Consider the following 17,302-nt stretch of genomic DNA (forward strand, 5'->3'; position numbering starts at 1 on the left):
TGCTCATCCTCGAGCAGGTAAATTATAAAAAAAAGATAATTTATGATGTGGAATGCTACCTAGCATAATCTTGATCATATAATCTAATCATGGTATGAATATTAAGACATGAGTGATTCAAAGCAATAGTCTATCGTTTGACATTAAGACAATAATACTTCAAGCATACTAATAAAGCAATCATGTCTTCTCAAAATATCAACAATGAAGAAAGTTATTCCGAGCCCATCATCCTCAATCATTGATCAATTCATGAAACACACTCAATATTAGCCATGCCCAATTCTCAAGTACGATCATAGTGTTCCCTAGTTGGTGCTTATAAGAGAAGATGGAGACTCAAAGCAAAAATAAAAATTGCATCAAGTAATTAGATAGGCCCTTCGTAGAGGGAAGTGGGGATTTGTAGAGGTGCTAGAGTTCAAGGTTTAAATTGAGAGAGAAAAATTATTTTGAGTAGCATTCTTTTCATCTCAACGGAAACGACAAAGTAGCCCACAATACTTTCCATACTAGATACATTATAGGCGGTTCCCAAACAGAAAGGTAAAGTTTTTACTCCCCCTCCACCAATCAATCACACTCCACGGCGCACCGAATCCAAGGGTACCGTCCATACCAACAACATTCCTCGGGGAGTTTTGTTTCATTATATTTGATTTGATTTTTGAGCATGGAACCGGGCATCCCGAATACCAACCACTTTCTCGTGAATGATAGTGAATCAACACATATCGTGAGAATAACCCACCTAGCATGGAAAAATATTGGATACTCCCCACAGTTTCATGAGCGGAACGTGCACACAAAAGAGAAAAATTATTTTGAAAATTTAGAGATAGCACATACAAATTTGCTTGGAACGGCATGGAAATACCGCATATAGGTAGGTATGTGGAATCATGAGGCAAAACTTGGTTTAAGGATTTTTGATGCACAAGTAGTATTGGTACTTAGTACAAATGAAGGCTAGCAAATAGATTGGGAAGCAATCAAACCAAGAAACAAAAATTCACATAAGTGAGCATTGAGTCATAACTAACACCGAATAATGCACCACGGTAGAATATAACTTCATTGCATAACTATTGACTTTCGTGCATGCATTGGGAATCGCAAACCTTAACACCAATATTCCTACCAATCCACAATTACTCACTAGCATGACTCTAATGTCACCATATTTATATCACAAAAGTATTGCAAGGAATCAAACATATCATATTCAATGATCTACAAGTTTTACGTAGGATTTTATGACTAACCATGTGAATGACCAACTCCTGCTAACTCTCGAAATAGATATAAGTGAAGCATGAGAGTTTAATTCTTTCTACAAAAGATATGCCCATGCTCTAACAAATATAAGTGAAGCAAAAGAGCATTCTACAAATGATGGTTTTCTATGTGTAGAGAAACAGGTAATCCAAACTCCGAATGATATAAGTGAAGCACATGAAGCATTCTATAAAGCCATACACAAAAGATATAAGTGAGGTGCAAAGAGCTTTCTATAAATCAACCAAGGACTTTCTCATACCAGCATGCTGCATTACTAAAATAAAAATAAAGAAGCACACGACGCTCCAAGATTTACGCATATCGTGTCACGAATAAAATATAGCTCGAAGTAAAATTACCGATGGTTGTTAGAAGAAAGAGGGGGCGCCTTCCGGGGCATCCGCAAGCTTAGTGACGGGGATATTACCCCAGGGTACACCAAAGGCGGAGATAACTCTTCTCCAAGAAAAGTTGGGGGGCCGCCTGGCCCCCCAGGCCAGCTGGAGATAGTTGGCCCTCCTGGTACGGTCGGCTGGCGGTAGCCGGCCCCATCGGGTCATATGCACGTCCGGCTGGCGGTAGCCCACACCTCCCACGAGTGCCTCTCCAACAGTCGGATGCGGTACGGCCGACCGGCTGGCCGGTTGCTAGCCGGACGGACTGTCCCATCCCATCAGGACGTACATTCGTACACAGACAAGACAACTCCTGACCCCAGGCATGGCGACAGTGCTCCCTGATGCAGGCTAGGGCCATAGCGGGATGATGGCGCCGTCAGCATGGCTACAGGGAGCCTAGACATCACCGACGTCTGCTAGACGATGTGGCCCTATAGCCATCATCTTCCCTCTCACGCGCCATGTCAACCCGGCGTATAAATCGCTGGTTGCGCAGGCCGGTGGGCCCCATGACAAGACTCGTCAGCCGGTGGGTCCCTCAGGCCGGCCTGAGGCTTGCAGCCGGGTCCCACCGACGATCTTATCCTCAAAACTACATAGATGGGGCTGCACTATAAAGCCCCCCTCCAGCCCCCCGAGAGAGGGGCTGGCTCCCTCTGCACTAGCACGCATGTACACCATTGCCACTCACGTAGCACAACAGAGAGGTACTGAGATAGCAAGCCAGAGCCCATCTCCTTCCTCAGATATAGCTTCACGAGCACCATTGTACTGTGATCTCATATAGTCACACACGCAGGACTAGGGGTATTACCTCCCGGAGGGCCCCGATCCTGGGTACATCGGCATCATGTGTCTTACGCCCAAACCGGTTCCCAGACGGCGTCGGCGTCCATCAGCCCCAATCCATGAGTTAAGCCACCCTATGGCATCTTTCCCGGAAATACCATGACATTTGGCGCCCACCGTGGGGCTGGGAGCGATGCCGGCCGGAGTGACATTCCGGGCGGGACCTTCACTGCTTCTAGCGAGCGCGTGGCGCACGGCCTGGTCGTGCGCTACAGCGCATTCGACTGCATCAACAACAATGCACACCGTCTAGAGGACGCGGAATTCCCCGTGGACGGCTCCATCATCTCGTTCGGTTCACACCGCGTCTACGTCGCGGTGGTGGCAGAATGCTACCCTGCTGATGTAGCTGATAACAATGCGCTATCGCCGGCGGGCGGCAGCTGCCTCTCCAGCGACGTCGATGACCTCTGTCGCCGCATTGAGGTGCTCACCGCCACTTCGGAAGCCGAGGCGTCCGTCCACCGGACCCCGATCTGTGCGGTGCAGGAGTCGCTCTGCACCCTTGTATCGCAGGTGGCCGACCCAGTGGTTGCCACCCAAGAGCTCGACAACCATCGTCAGCACCTACTTCATTAGGCGGAGTCATTGGAGGCCACCGAGTGCGACTTCAAGGATGAACGGTGCGAGTCTACGCCCCCTATTGCATCACGCCGGCTAACCCCGACCCCAACTGGATAGCTTTTGTGAGACGTCGTGGGGCCATCGTCGGCCAGGAGCTGGCTGGCGGCCGCCCCCTCTACGACACCCCCGGCCAAAACATGCGGGCAGCGCAAGCTGCCATCACCGAGATGGGCGACCTCGAGGGTCCGGCTCGCGAGGCATAGGAAGACCGTATCCGCCTCCTCGTCGAGGCGGCCAACACGCGGGAAAAGCAGACCCTGCCGTCGGCTCCCACTCAAGGACCCGTGACGACGCCGGCGGGCCCACAGCGAGCCGATGCGAGACACACGAGGCATCTTTGCCTGGGAACACCGAGAATCACCGCGACAGCCGGCAGGGTGGAAGTCGTGGCCGGCGGGATCGTAGCCCGTCGGTTGTTGACAGCCAACTGAGGGGGCCGGCTGGTCAGGGAGACCGCAAGGCGGCTCGAGCCGGCTGGCGCGAGGAGCTAGATCGGCGGCCGGCGCCACGAGGCCGAGTAGGCGAGCGCATCGGCGCGCACCAGCTGCACGATCAAGATGCACGCTTCAAGCTGGATCACATTGCCAAGTCTCACACTGCGGAGGAAGGAGGCACTGCCGGCCCGTCGTGCTTCGGGCCACGTATCCTCAGCGAGGTTTTCCCCAAGGGCTTTACCTTGTCCTCGACACACCCAAGTACAACGGTACACCAAGCCCGAAGACTGGCTGACCGACTACACCACTGCAGTCAGCATCGTCGGCGGCAACAAGCGTGTCGATATACGCTGCACGCCCTCATGCTGCTCAGCTCGACTCAGACCTGGATTAACAGCCTGCCGGGTGGCAGCGTGAATGGGTGGCTCGACTTCTAGGAGGCGTTCGTCCGGAACTTCACCGGCACGTACAAGCGACCGGGCCGGCCTCGGCAGCTCGCGCTGTGCATACAAGGTCCAGACGAGCTGCTCCGCGACTACCTTACGAGGTGGACCAAACTCTGCAACTCTTGTGAGGGCGTCCATGAAGTGCAGGCCATCCAGTACTTCATCGACGGGTGCTGAGACGGCACTCTCCTCAAGCACAAGCTCATGCGCCGGGAACACTCTACCCTCGCGTACCTGATGTCCGTTGTCGACCAGTACATTGTGGCTGAGTCTTCTATGAAGCTCCCCATGCTCGTCGACATGGCTAGAAAGCTGACCCAGCCCAAGCCGGCTGCCCCCCCCCCGGCGGCCGGCCGATCCCAACCGGATCAGGGCAAGCGCGACCAGCCAGACACTCGACAGGACTCCCGGCAGGTCGCGGCGGTCGAGGACGGCCGGACGGCGGACGGACCAGGTCCCAGTCGGCGCCAGCGTACCAACAAGGGTAAGCAACCGTGGCAGGCCAAGTACACCTTTGAGGCCATGCTCGACGGGCACTACAAGTTCCACAGCGGGGCCAAGCCGGTTACGCGCACTCCTCGGAAGTGCAGCTGGTTCACCAAGATCGCGTGCGGCGAGGCCTTGCCAGCTGCGCCCCCGCCTCCTCCGCCGCCTCCCGGGCTGGGAGCCGGCGGGGACCGCGACACAGTCCCCCAGCAGGACGCGACCTACGTTGTCTTCACCAACGAGTTAGATGACAAGCACAGCCAGCGCCGGCTTGCACAGGAGGTCAATGCCATCGTACCGCCGGTCCCGGAGGACATGCACTGGTCGGACAAGCCGGTCGCCTGGGCCGCGAAGACCATCCGGCTATGATTCCCAAGCCAGGCGGCTACGTTCTGGTTCTCGATCCCACCTTCGTCTCCGAGCGGAGCAGCTGTCGCTTCACATGGGTGCTTGTAGATGGTGGCAACACCATCAACAATCTCTACCGTGACACCATGCAGAAGCTCGATATCCTCGAGTCCGAGATCGAGGCGACCCGTACGGTGTTCCACGGCATCGTCCCCAGCCTCTCCTGCTCGCCGATCGGCAATGTCCGGGTGGACGTGTTGTTCGGCACGGTGAAGAACTTACGCCGCGAGCCGATCTGGTTGGAGGTCGTCGACCTCTCCAGCTCCTACCAGGACATCTTGGGCTGGCCTGCCCTGGCCAAGTTCATGGCGGTTCCTCACTACGCCTACTTGAAGATGAAGTGCCAGGCCTGCACGGGATCATTACCGTTTCGGGCAACTACAAGAAGTTGACCGAGTGTGCTCTGGCCAGCTCGAAGCTGTCCGAGTTGCTTGTCATCGCCGAGGAGCGGCGGTAGCTCGACCGTCTTGTGGCCCTCGCCCGTGAGCCGGCTGCCCTGACCGAGCCCAAGCTGAAGCAGCCGGCTACGGAGGCCCAGATCCAGCCGGCCACCGGCAAGAATACCAAGACCCGGTTGAGCCCACCGGCAAGTACGTCGTGGTGGGGGACAGTCTCAATAGCAAATAGGAAAGCGAGCTCGTCGACTTCCTCCGTGAGAATCGGGATATCTTTGCATGGTCCCCCAAAGACATGTCGGGTGTCCCGAGGAAGTTCTCCCTGCACTTCCTCCACGTCCGGCCAGACGCTAAACCGGCCAGGCAACCCCTACGCCGCTTCTTAGAGGCAAAGAGGAAAACCATTGGTGAAGAAGTCGCCCGGCTGCTAGCAGCCGGTTTCATCATGGAAGTCTTCCACCCCGATTGGTTGTCGAACCCTGTCCTGGTGCTGAAGAAGAACAAGACTTGGCGCATGTGTATCGATTACACCAGCCTGAACAAGGCGTGCCCCAAGGATCTGTTTGCTATGCCCCGTATCGATCAAGTGATCGACTCGACGGCCAGCTGCGAGATGCTGTCCTTCCTGGACGCCTATTCGGGCAACCACCAGATCAAGCTAAACCACCAGATCCTTCCTTTCATTACACCCTTCGGGGCGTTCTTCTACATCACCATGACGTTCGGGCTGAAAAATGTCGGCGCGAGTTCCAGCGCTGCATGCAGCGATGCCTCTACATGCAGCTTGACCACAACGTACACGTCTACGTGGACGACATTGTGGTCAAGACGAAAGAAGCCCGCACCCTCCTGGACGATCTCAAGGAGACGTTCGCAAGCTTGCGTGCGTTCCAGATCCGCTGAACCCGGAGAAGTGCGTGTTCGGCGTGCCAACCGGCCAGCTCCTCGGCTTCCTCGTCTCCGAGCGAGGGATCGAGGCCAACCCGGAGAAGATCCGAGCCATCGAGCGGATGACCAAGCCGGATAACCTGGACGAAGTCCAGAAGGTCATCGGTTGCCTAGCCTCTCTTAGTCGCTTTATCAGCCGGCTGGGAGAGAAGGCCCTCCCGCTCTACCACCTACTCGAAAAGGCGGACGGCTTCGTCCGGAGCGACGAAGCCGACGACACCCTACACGATCTCAGGCGCACTCTCAACACTGCATCGGTGTTGGCCGCACCGACTGAGAACAGATGTTGCTCTACATCGCGGCGACCAACCGCGTAGTCATAATCATGGTCATCGAGCGCTCGGAGCCAAACCGAGCGCAGCCGGTCCAGTGACCGGTGTACTACCTGTCGTGGTTTTGTCACTCTAGATGTCCTCGTGAAAGGACTTAGTACTGGAGCCATCGCACTTTGGTGGCGACTCAAAGGGGTTAAGCGGGAGAGACACGGCGATTTACCCAGGTTCGGCCCCTCGTGAGGAGGTAAAGGCCTACGTCCTGCTTTGGTTTGTATTGATGTGGTTTCGATTACAAGGAGGGTGTAACTCGCCGGACCTAGCACTCGATGATTCTAACCTCCCCTTTCCTCCCCTGGGACTCGCCTTTATATACAGGTCGAACCCCTAGGGTTTACAAGGATACTTTCCTTCCTACCAATCGTGACCCCCGTGGTCTCTAAGTCGCCATCTTCCGAAGCTTGGAGACCTTCCAGGAATCATAAACCGTCATACGACCTTGATCCGGCCAGGACAAGGCCCAAATAACTGCTTGGGTGAATCGCCTAATGAATAACCCGGCCCAACTAGGGCGGGTCATTCACAGGTAATATCCCCAACATTAGGCCCCAAATTGACTTGAACTTCCTTTTCATGCCAGTACGCCCGCTCAGTTGAAGGCGATTCATTCCTCATTTTTCTTCATATGTCAGAAATTGTAACCCGCCATCGGGCACCAAAAATTCTTTAAGTCGCCTAACCATTTCTCGTTGGCCTCTTCTTATCCCTCGATTTTCGGGAAGACTAACACAATCCCAACGGATCTTAGCGCATCGTTATCCCGAAATCTTCGGCGTGCATTTATAGCGAATCTTTTTATTCCCCGGCGGTTCCCGCTCACGGCGCCTCGACTCCAGCGTTGGCTCTGATAAATAGACGGGGGGGGGGGGGACAGGACTGGTGCTTCCCACCTACCAGTCTCGTCAACCTCCTCCCCATCACTGCGGCGAGAAAATCTCATCGCCTCCCGAGGACTCCGCCGCCGACCGTGTTTTCGCCTTCACGCGAGAAGCTTCGGCGCTGCCCCTAGGCCCTCGCCGTCGTCCAGCTTCACGCCGCGGCCGATCTGTCCGCTGCCGTTGACCACTGCATCATCGTCGACCATCTCGCCGTTCGCCACGAACTCCGTCACTGCTGAAGACCTCGTCGCTCGACGGAACCTCCGTGCTTCTCCAACAACCTTCATCGTCGTCGGCCTCTTTCGTCCGAAAGCATCAGGTTAGGCTTCCGCCCATTTTTAGGAATAGATCCAATCCCTGCTTGAAGCTCCAGCCACTGCCATGTTCTTGATATTCCTTGCGAGCAGACATCGCCTACCCTGAACCGATTAGCATGAACGTTGATGAGATAGCCAATGTTTTGAATACCTTTATTTATCCGTCTTTACTTGTGAATCTTTAGAATAGTGTTCCATCAAGCGAGGGGTGTCATCTTTCCCTCGTAATAAATTGCTGCATCGAGTCATTTTTCTCAGGTTTTTTATCTGCCTGATAGATCCATCATTTACCTACTGTTTGTAGTCTTCACACTTTGATGTTTCGAAAGAACGTCTCCATCATCTCTAGAGCACTGCTCTTCTGAATAGCCACACTCCGTAAGTCGCCATAGTAAACCAACTCGGCCTTTTAATATGGCGGGTCAAGTCCTTCCCTTAGTCCGCGGACAATGTACTTGGCGAGTTAAATGAACTTATTTCACCCCTTACAATAGATGTTCGAGGCATGTAAGTTCACACCTTACTTCTTTGTAGCATGGGCGCCGTCTTCAAAAGTGACTTGCTTCCTACCAAGGTTGAAGATACCATACTAGCTGAATATGTGAAAACGGGCAACTTGGACCCTCAGAATGTTATTGGCTGGCGCACCAGGTTTGGAGAGGATCTACCTAACCCCAAAGAAGGGGAAATAGTCGTTTTTGTTGAACACCTGGAGCAAGGTTTTAAGCCGCCCGGATCAAAGTTTCTTAGAGACGCCATGGCTTTCATGAACGTCCGCCTCCAGGATTTGGGACCCAATTCCATAAGTAACTTATGCCAATTCCAAGTTTTCTATGAGGCTTATCTGCGGATTGAGCCCTCCGTTCCTTTATTCTGGCACTTTTTCCATCTGAATCACCAAACGGAATTCCACAACGGCCCCAGCCTGGAACTCGGCGGCGTCAATGTCAAACACCGCAGGGATAGCCCATTTCCCTCACTCGCCATGCCCAGCCATCCCAAAGGTTGGGGCGAGTCTTGGTTCTACAGTCAAGAGACTTCTCCTGCAGGCAAAAACAAGCTTCTGGGCTACAGGCCAACTCACCTTCCAACCAACTTCAAGCTTCCAGACAAGCTCACCGAGGAAGAAGAATCGGAATTCATCCCAATACTGTCCAAATTAAGATCCTTGACGAACAACGGCCTCACTAGAGTTGACCTAATCCACTGCTGGGTTGAATGGCGTATCCTCCCTCTGAGTCGCTGGGACGGTCTGATGTGCGAATTTGATGGCACCCTGGATCATCCTCAATGTTATTTCCATACGGCTTTAACAGAAAAGGACATTGTTACCATTATCAAGAAGCTGACTGGCGAGCCTGCGGGAAAATGCGGCCAAATCGGCCTCAAGCCTTTCTGCAAAATTAACCCGGCGCCCAAGGTGAACAAATCTAACCCGGCTTTGGTCTTTACTCCTTATGCTTCATTTGTATTGTGGTTTTTGTAACATATGCTATTTCAGAAAGGCGATAAAGTTCTGGTCAAAGAATCCCAAAAGGCCAGCCATGAAAAATGTTAAGCCGCCCTCAAAGAAAACCAAGGGTAAGGGCAAAGCTGCTGCGGCTGAGCCATCCGAAGTCGGTGAATCTCAAGTCGGCGATGCACTTTCGGAGGTAAAAATTCATCCTCTTTTCACTCGCCATCCATTACTGTTAATCTTGGTATTTGTATCTTTCCCTTTTCTTGTAATAGAACGAAGACAACGAAAGCCATGAGGACTCTGTTGAGGTAATTTCTGTTTCCTCCGATTCATCTCCTTCTCCACCTAAGCCGGCCAGGCGAGTTCGTGGGAAAGTTCCTCACACCCAAATGCTTATTTGGACCCAAATTTCCTACTGAAGAAAGCATAGCATACTTCAAATCGGAAGACGCGAAGTCATTCCGGTGATCTGGTGTCCGTCTTACCGACAACAAACAAGAGGAAACCAAATGAGGTATTTTATGAATGACAATTCTTCATGTCTTTTTGAATCACGCCTGTAACCCGCCTATACTGTTGACGTATAATGCTTGCAGAACTCTCCTCCTACATCTGGCGACTCAGTGATGTCGACACTTCCACCCATGATTCGAGTTCCAGGGTAAGTCATTTGATAATCTTGCTTCGAATCCTGAGGGTAATGAACTTTCAGTTCCTTAATGTGCTTTTTCCTTCTTTTAGGACACAAGCCAAGAAAAGGAAAACCAGCGGGTCAACTCCTGTCTCAACTTCAGAACCCATTAAAGAATCCGCGCCGATCCAGGTAAACCCGGACCAAGCCGAGCCTGAAAATCAAATGGATCTTCCTGACTCGCCCAAGGAAACAATGGATGCCCCTAAGCCGCCAAGTCCATTGACGACAACAGAAGACCCAGATGCTGTGGTTATTACTGGTACCGGTTTCTCTAAGCCGGCGGCAACGGTTTTGTCAAAGCATGTGGCATCCTCCTCTCAAGCCATTCCTGAATTTGGACTCTCCAAGGCTAAGCTTTCTGAGTATGAAAATCTGGAGTTCAAGGAACTCTGCTGTGGTTTTTCAAGTCGCATGGAGGCGAGCTATGAGATGGAGAAAAGCCTGTTGCGAATGTTAAAAAACAAACATGAGGTAAATTTGTTATATTGTATTACTCCCATTAACCCCCCCAAGGGCCCGGTCATCAGTAAAAAGATGAGCCGGATCTTAAAAAACTGAGAAAAACTTTGCGACCAGTAACCCCCAAGGGCCGGGTCATCAGTAAAAAGATGAGCCAGGTCTTGAAAAATTTAGAAAAACTTTGCGACTAGTAACCCCCAAGGGACGGGTCATCGGTAAAAGGATGAGCCGGGTTTTGAAAAATTTAGAAAAACTTTGCGACCAGTAACCCCCAAGGGCCGGGTCAGAGATCAACCCGGAAGAGGTTGCAGCAGGATTTCCTCAGCTTAAAGACGATGGGTCAGAATTCGTTGAAGAGGACTATCAACGTGTTGTCAAGGACTCCCGGCTGGCAGCAACCGAACTTGCAGCAAGTCTTGATTTATCAAAGTATCAGGCGGCTTATGATAGCAAAAACAAGAAGGTCAACCCGCCAACCCTTGTGACGACCAGTTTAACTCCTCGGCGACCCAAGAACCCTTTTGACTTGGAAGCAGACCTGGCATCAATCTTAACTGATGAAGATGACTTCTCAGCTCTGGCTAAGTGCAACTGGGTACTGGGCGACTTGCAAATCAAAGTCAGCCAAAGCTCACAATAGAATGATCCTAGGGCGCCAGCAGAATAAACCTTATTGATTTTGGCCTGAGAGCCATGTAATAGGTCTTTTTTTATAAGTCAGTACTGTTGTGGTGATACCCCTTGCAAGAATCTTTATGTCGCCCTTAAGGCGATTTTGAAATATTTGAGACTCCTTTAAGATGCTTAACTCGCCATGGATGAAGTAATTCTGATCATCAACCTGACTTAGGCTTTGAAAACAGCATATGTGAAACCAAGTAAGTGATAACAAATATCTCCCAGAGGGATCAGAAAGAAAGGTAAAAAACCCTCGAAGCTATGCCATTAAATAAAAGAAACAATTTCGTCGGCTCATAAGGTCGCGAGAGGATAAGGCGAGTCAGAAAACTCAAGCACGCACCCTAAATGCAGGTTTCGTCGGCTCATAAGGTCGCGACGGGATGAGGCGAGTCAGAAAGCTCTTGCGCACACCCGAAATGCAGGTTTCGTCGGCTCATAAGATCGTGACAGGATGAGACGAGTCAGAAAGCTCGTGCACACACCCTAAATGCAGGTTTCGTCGGCTCATAAGGTCGCGACAGGATGAGGCGAGTCAGAAAGTATTGGGGAACGTCGCATGGGAAACAAAAAATTTCCTACGCGCACGAAGACCTATCATGGTGATGTCCATCTACGAGAGGGGATGAGTGATCTATGTACCCTTGTAGACCGTACAGCAGAAGCGTTAGTGAACGCGGTTGATGTAGTGGAACGTCCTCACGTCCCTCGATCCGCCCCGCGAACTATCCCACGATCAGTCCCACGATCTAGTGCCAAACGGACGGCACCTCCGCGTTCAGCACACGTACAACTCGACGATGATCTCGGCCTTCTTGATCCAGCAAGAGAGATGGAGAGGTAGAAGAGTTCTCCGGCAGCGTGACGGCGCTCCGGAGGTTGGTGATGATCTCGTCTCAGCAGGGCTCCGCCCGAGCTCCGCATAAACGCGATCTAGAGGAAAAACCGTGGAGGTATGTGGTCGGGCTGCCGTGGAAAAGTCGTCTCAAATCAGCCCTAAAACCTCCGTATATATAGGTGGGAGAGGGGGGACCTTGACTTGGGGCTCAAGGAGCCCCAAGGGAGTCGGCCGAGCCAAAGGGAGGAAGGACTCCCCCCCAAACCGAGTCCTACTTGGTTTGGTGGGTGGAGTCCTTCTTTCCTTTCCCACCTCCTCCTTTTTTCTTTTTTCTTTGATTTTTCTTCCAATGCGCATAGGGCCCTTTTTGGCTGTCCCACCAGCCCACTAAGGGCTGGTGCGCCACCCTCAAGGCCTATGGGCTTCCCCGGGGTGGGTTGCCCCCCCGGTGAACTCCCGGAACCTATTCGTCATTCCCGATACATTCCCGGTAACTCCGAAAACCTTTCGGTAATCAAATGAGGTCATCCTATATATCAATCTTCGTTTCCGGACCATTCCGGAAACCCTCGTGACGTCCGTGATCTCATTCGGTACTCTGAACAACATTCGGTAACCAACCATATAACTCAAATACGCATAAAACAACGTCGAACCTTAAGTGTGCAGACCCTGCGGGTTCGAGAACTATGTTGACATGACCCGAGAGACTCCTCAGTCAATATCCAATAGAGGGACCTGGATGCCCATATTGGATCCTACATATTCTACGAAGATCTTATCGTTTGAACCTCAGTGCCAAGGATTCATATAATCCCGTATGTCATTCCCTTTGTCCTTCGGTATGTTACTTGCCCGAGATTCGATCGTCAGTATCCGCATACCTATTTCAATCTCGTTTACCGGCAAGTCTCTTTACTCGTTCCGTGATACAATATCCCGCAACTTACACTAAGTTACATTGCTTGCAAGGCTTGTGTGCGATGTTGTATTACCGAGTGGGCCCCGAGATACCTCTCCGTCACACGGAGTGACAAATCCCAGTCTTGATCCATACTAACTCAACGAACACCTTCGGAGATACCTGTAGAGCATCTTTATAGTCACCCAGTTACGTTGCAACGTTTGATACACACAAAGTATTCCTCCAGTGTTAGTGACTTATATGATCTCATGGTCATAGGAACAAATACTTGGCCCGCAGAAAACAGTAGCAACAAAGTGACACGATCAACATGCTACGTCTATTAGTTTGGGTCTGGTCCATCACGTGATTCTCCTAATGACGTGATCCTGTTATCAAGCAACAACACCTTGTTCATAATCAGAAGACACTGACTATCTTTGATCAACTGGCTAGCCAACTAGAGGCTTGCTAGGGACAGTGTTTTGTCTATGTATCCACACATGTAAATGAGTCTTCATTCAATACAATTATAGCATGGATAATAAACGATTATCTTGATACAGGAATTATAATAATAACTATATTTATTATTGCCTCTAGGGCATAATTCCAACAGAAAGCTCTTGCACACACCCTAAATGCAGGTTTCGTCGGCTCATAAGGTCGCGACAGGATGAGGCGAGTTAGAAAGCTCGTGCACACACCCTAAATGCAAGTTTCGTCGGCTCATACGGTCGCGACAGGATGAGGCGAGTCATAAAGCTCGTGCACACACCCTAAAATGCAGGTTTCGTCGGCTCATAAGGTCGCGACAGGATGAGGCGAGTCAGAAAGCTCGTGCACACACCCTAAATGCAAGTTTCGTCGGCTCATAAGGTCGCGACAGGATGACACAATTGCTTTTTAACGAAGAACCCCCCAAGCCAGGGAGTATTTGTAACTTTATTACTTCATAATGAAACTGAAAAACTTACAAAATGTAGAGCTTAAGAGCTCAAGTGTAATAAGGCCGCAGGTGGGCAATATTCCAGGGTCGAGTTGACTCAGGCTCCGGGGTTGGCCGGTTGGGCCGGAGATCCACCAAATAATAAGAGCCATTGCGAAGGTTCTTGCTGACGACGAACGGACCTTCCCAAGGTGGTGACAACTTGTGCATGCCTGCACGATCTTGTATCAACCGAAGAACTAAGTCGCCTTCCTGAAAGGTCTGACTTTTAACCCGGCGATTGTGATAACGCCGCAGATCCTGCTGGTAGATGGCTGGACGAGCCACAGCCAGGTCACGCGCCTCCTCCAAGGCATCCAAAGAGTTTTGACGCACCAGCTCATTGTCTTGTTCCACATACGCAGCGACTCTCAATGAGTCATGTCTTATGTCAGTAGGGAGAACAGCCTCTGCTCCGTAAACCAGAAAGAAAGGGGTGAAACCCATGGATCGGTTCGGGGTGGTCCGAATACTCCACAGCACTGAAGATAGTTCTTCAACCCAACACCCTGGAGTTTTTTCCAGGGGAACCATGAGTCGGGGTTTAATCCCTCGCAACACCTTCTGATTCGCCCGCTCTGCCTGCCCATTAGATTGTGGGTGAGCGACTGCAGAAACGTCAAGTCGGATATGTTCTCGACGACAAAACTCCTGCATCGCCCCTTGGGACAAGTTAGTACCATTATCAGTAATGATACTGTGCGGATATCCAAACCGGAAAATCAACTTCTTCAAGAATTTGACCGCTGTTTCCGCATCGCAAGCTCCAACAGGTTCCGCCTCAACCCACTTGGTGAACTTGTCAACCGCCACCAGCAGATGGGTCTTCTTGTTAGAGGACATTTTAAAGGGGCCGACCATGTCCAGCCCCCAGACCGCAAAAGGCCAAGTGATGGGGATCATTCTTAATTCTTGAGCCGGCACATGAGCCTGCCGCCCATAACGCTGGCACCCTTCGCACCGACAAACTATATCTTCTGCATCTGCATGAGCCGTCTGCCAAAAGAAACCATGACGGAAAGCCTTTGATACCAAAGAACGTGACCTGGCGTGATGCCCACAGTCTCCGGAATGAATGTCATTTAAGATTATGCATCCTTCTTCGGAGGAAATACATCGCTGAAAAACTCCAGAGGCGCTCCTCTTGTATAACTCGCCATTGATGATGACCATGGATTTGCTGCGCCGAATGATTTGACGAGCCAAAACTTCATCTGCCGGTAACTCGCCCCGAGCGAGATAAGCCAGATAAGGAAGAACCCAATCCGGCGTGACATGAAGAGCCGCCACAAGCTGAGACTCAGGATCTGGTATTGCTAATTCCTCCTCCGATGGTAGAATCACGGATGGCTCATGTAAGATATCCAGAAAAACATTAGGAGGAACCGGTTTTCTCTGGGAGCCAAGTCGTGAGAGGGCGTCTGTTGCCTCGTTGAGGCGCCGATCAATATGATCCACCTGATAACCACGAAAATGACCCGCCACATCAGACACAGCTCGCCTGTAAGCCGCCATCATGGTGTCCCGAGAATCCCAGGTACCCGAAACCTGCTGTGCCACCAAATCAGAGTCGCCAAAGCATCTGAATCATGCTAGATTCATCTCCTTAGCGAGTCGCAAACCGTGAAGCAGAGCTTCGTATTCCGCCGCACTGTTAGTGCACGGAAACATGAGTTGGAGAACGTAACTGAACTTATCTCCTTGAGGGGATACCAACACCACTCCAGCCCCCGAGCCCTCCAGCTGCCTAGACCCATCCAAATAAATGGTCCGGTAAGTGAGATCAGGCCGCTCTCCCGGAGCCTGTAACTCCGTCCAGTCGTTGACGAAATCAACTAAGGCCTGGGACTAAATGGCTCTGCGGGGAGTATACTGTATGTGATGGGGCCCAAGTTCTATTGCCCACTTGGCGATTCGTCCTGTTGCCTCCCGATTCTGGATGATGTCCCCAAGGGGGGCAGAGCTAACCACTGTGATAGGGTGTTCTTGGAAATAATGCTTAAGTTTTCGACTCGCCATAAACACCCCATATACCAATTTCTGCCAATGTGGATACCGCTGCTTTGAAAGAGTTAGCACCTCGCTGATAAAATATACCGGACATTGCACTCGGTATTCCTTCCCTTCCTCCTTTCTCTCAACGACAACCGCCACACTTACTGGTTTGGAATTTGCCGCAATATACAGAAGCATGGGCTCCTTTTCAGTTGGGGCAGCCAGGACCGGCGGGTTAACCAATTGGAGTTTCAAGGCTTCGAGCGCCTCGTCTGCCTCATTTGTCCAATCAAACCGATCGGATTTCCTTAATAACTGATAAAGAGGGATCGCCTTCTCCCCCAGGCGACTCACAAAACGACTTAGGGCCGCAATGCGACCCGCTAGTCGTTGAACTTGATTAACGTTTGCCGGATTTCCAAGGGATGTAACCGCTTCGATCTTGTCCCGGTTAGCTTCAATGTCGCGCTCCGATACGAGGAAACCCAGTAACTTCCCTGCAGGTACACCAAAAACACACTTGGTGGGATTTAGCTTCATCTGATATACCCGTAGATTACCAAACTTTTCTTTGAGATCCTCCAGTAGCGTCTCCCCCTGGCGGGTCTGGATCACAATATCGTCGACATAGGCATGGACGTTGCGACCAATTTGGTTACGGAGCCAATTTTGGATGCAGCGTTGATAAGTCGCCCCCGCACTCTTGAGTCCAAAGGGCATGGACACATAACAAAAGGCCCTGAAGGGGGTTATAAAGTCTGTCTTCTCTTGATCCTCCACGGCCATTTTGATTTGATGATATCCTGAATAGGCGTCCAGAAAGCACAATCGTTCACATCCCGTAACCGAGTCAATGATTTGGTCGATGCGGGGAAGAGCGAAGGGATCTTTTGGACAAGCTTTGTTGAGGTCTGTGTGGTCGATACACATACGAAAAGTACCATTCTTCTTGAGTACCAAAACCAGGTTAGCCAGCCACTTGGGGTGAAAAACTTCCACGATGAACCCGGCAGCTAAAAGGCGGGCGACTTCTTCCCCAATCGCCTTGCGTCGCTCCTCGTTAAATCTGCGATGGTACTGCTGGATGGGTTTGCACTTCGGGTCAACATTAAGATGGTGCTCAGCGAATTCTCTCAGCACACTAGGCATGTAAGAAGGTTTCCATGCAAAGATGTCCCAATTCTCACGGATGAATTCGAGGAGCGAGCTTTCCTATTTGGGGTCCAGACCCGTCCCAATGGTGAACTGCTTGGATGACTCGCCAGGCACGAAATCGATTCTCTTAGTGTCATCCGTTGGTTTGAACTTGAGGGGTGACTCAGAATCTGTAGTCGGCTTCTTTAGGGGCGACATATCCGCCGGGTCAACATTGGCCCGATGGTGTTTGAGCTCTTCCGCAGCACAAGCGACTTCCGCATAAGCTGCGCCCCCTTCTTCACATTCCTTTGCAATCCTTCACATTCCAGGCATTTCGAGCTTGAGGTAGACATA

The sequence above is a fragment of the Hordeum vulgare genome, chromosome 6H (assembly GCF_904849725.1).
Source record: "Hordeum vulgare subsp. vulgare chromosome 6H, MorexV3_pseudomolecules_assembly, whole genome shotgun sequence".
In the NCBI taxonomy this organism is placed as follows: Eukaryota; Viridiplantae; Streptophyta; class Magnoliopsida; order Poales; family Poaceae; genus Hordeum; species Hordeum vulgare.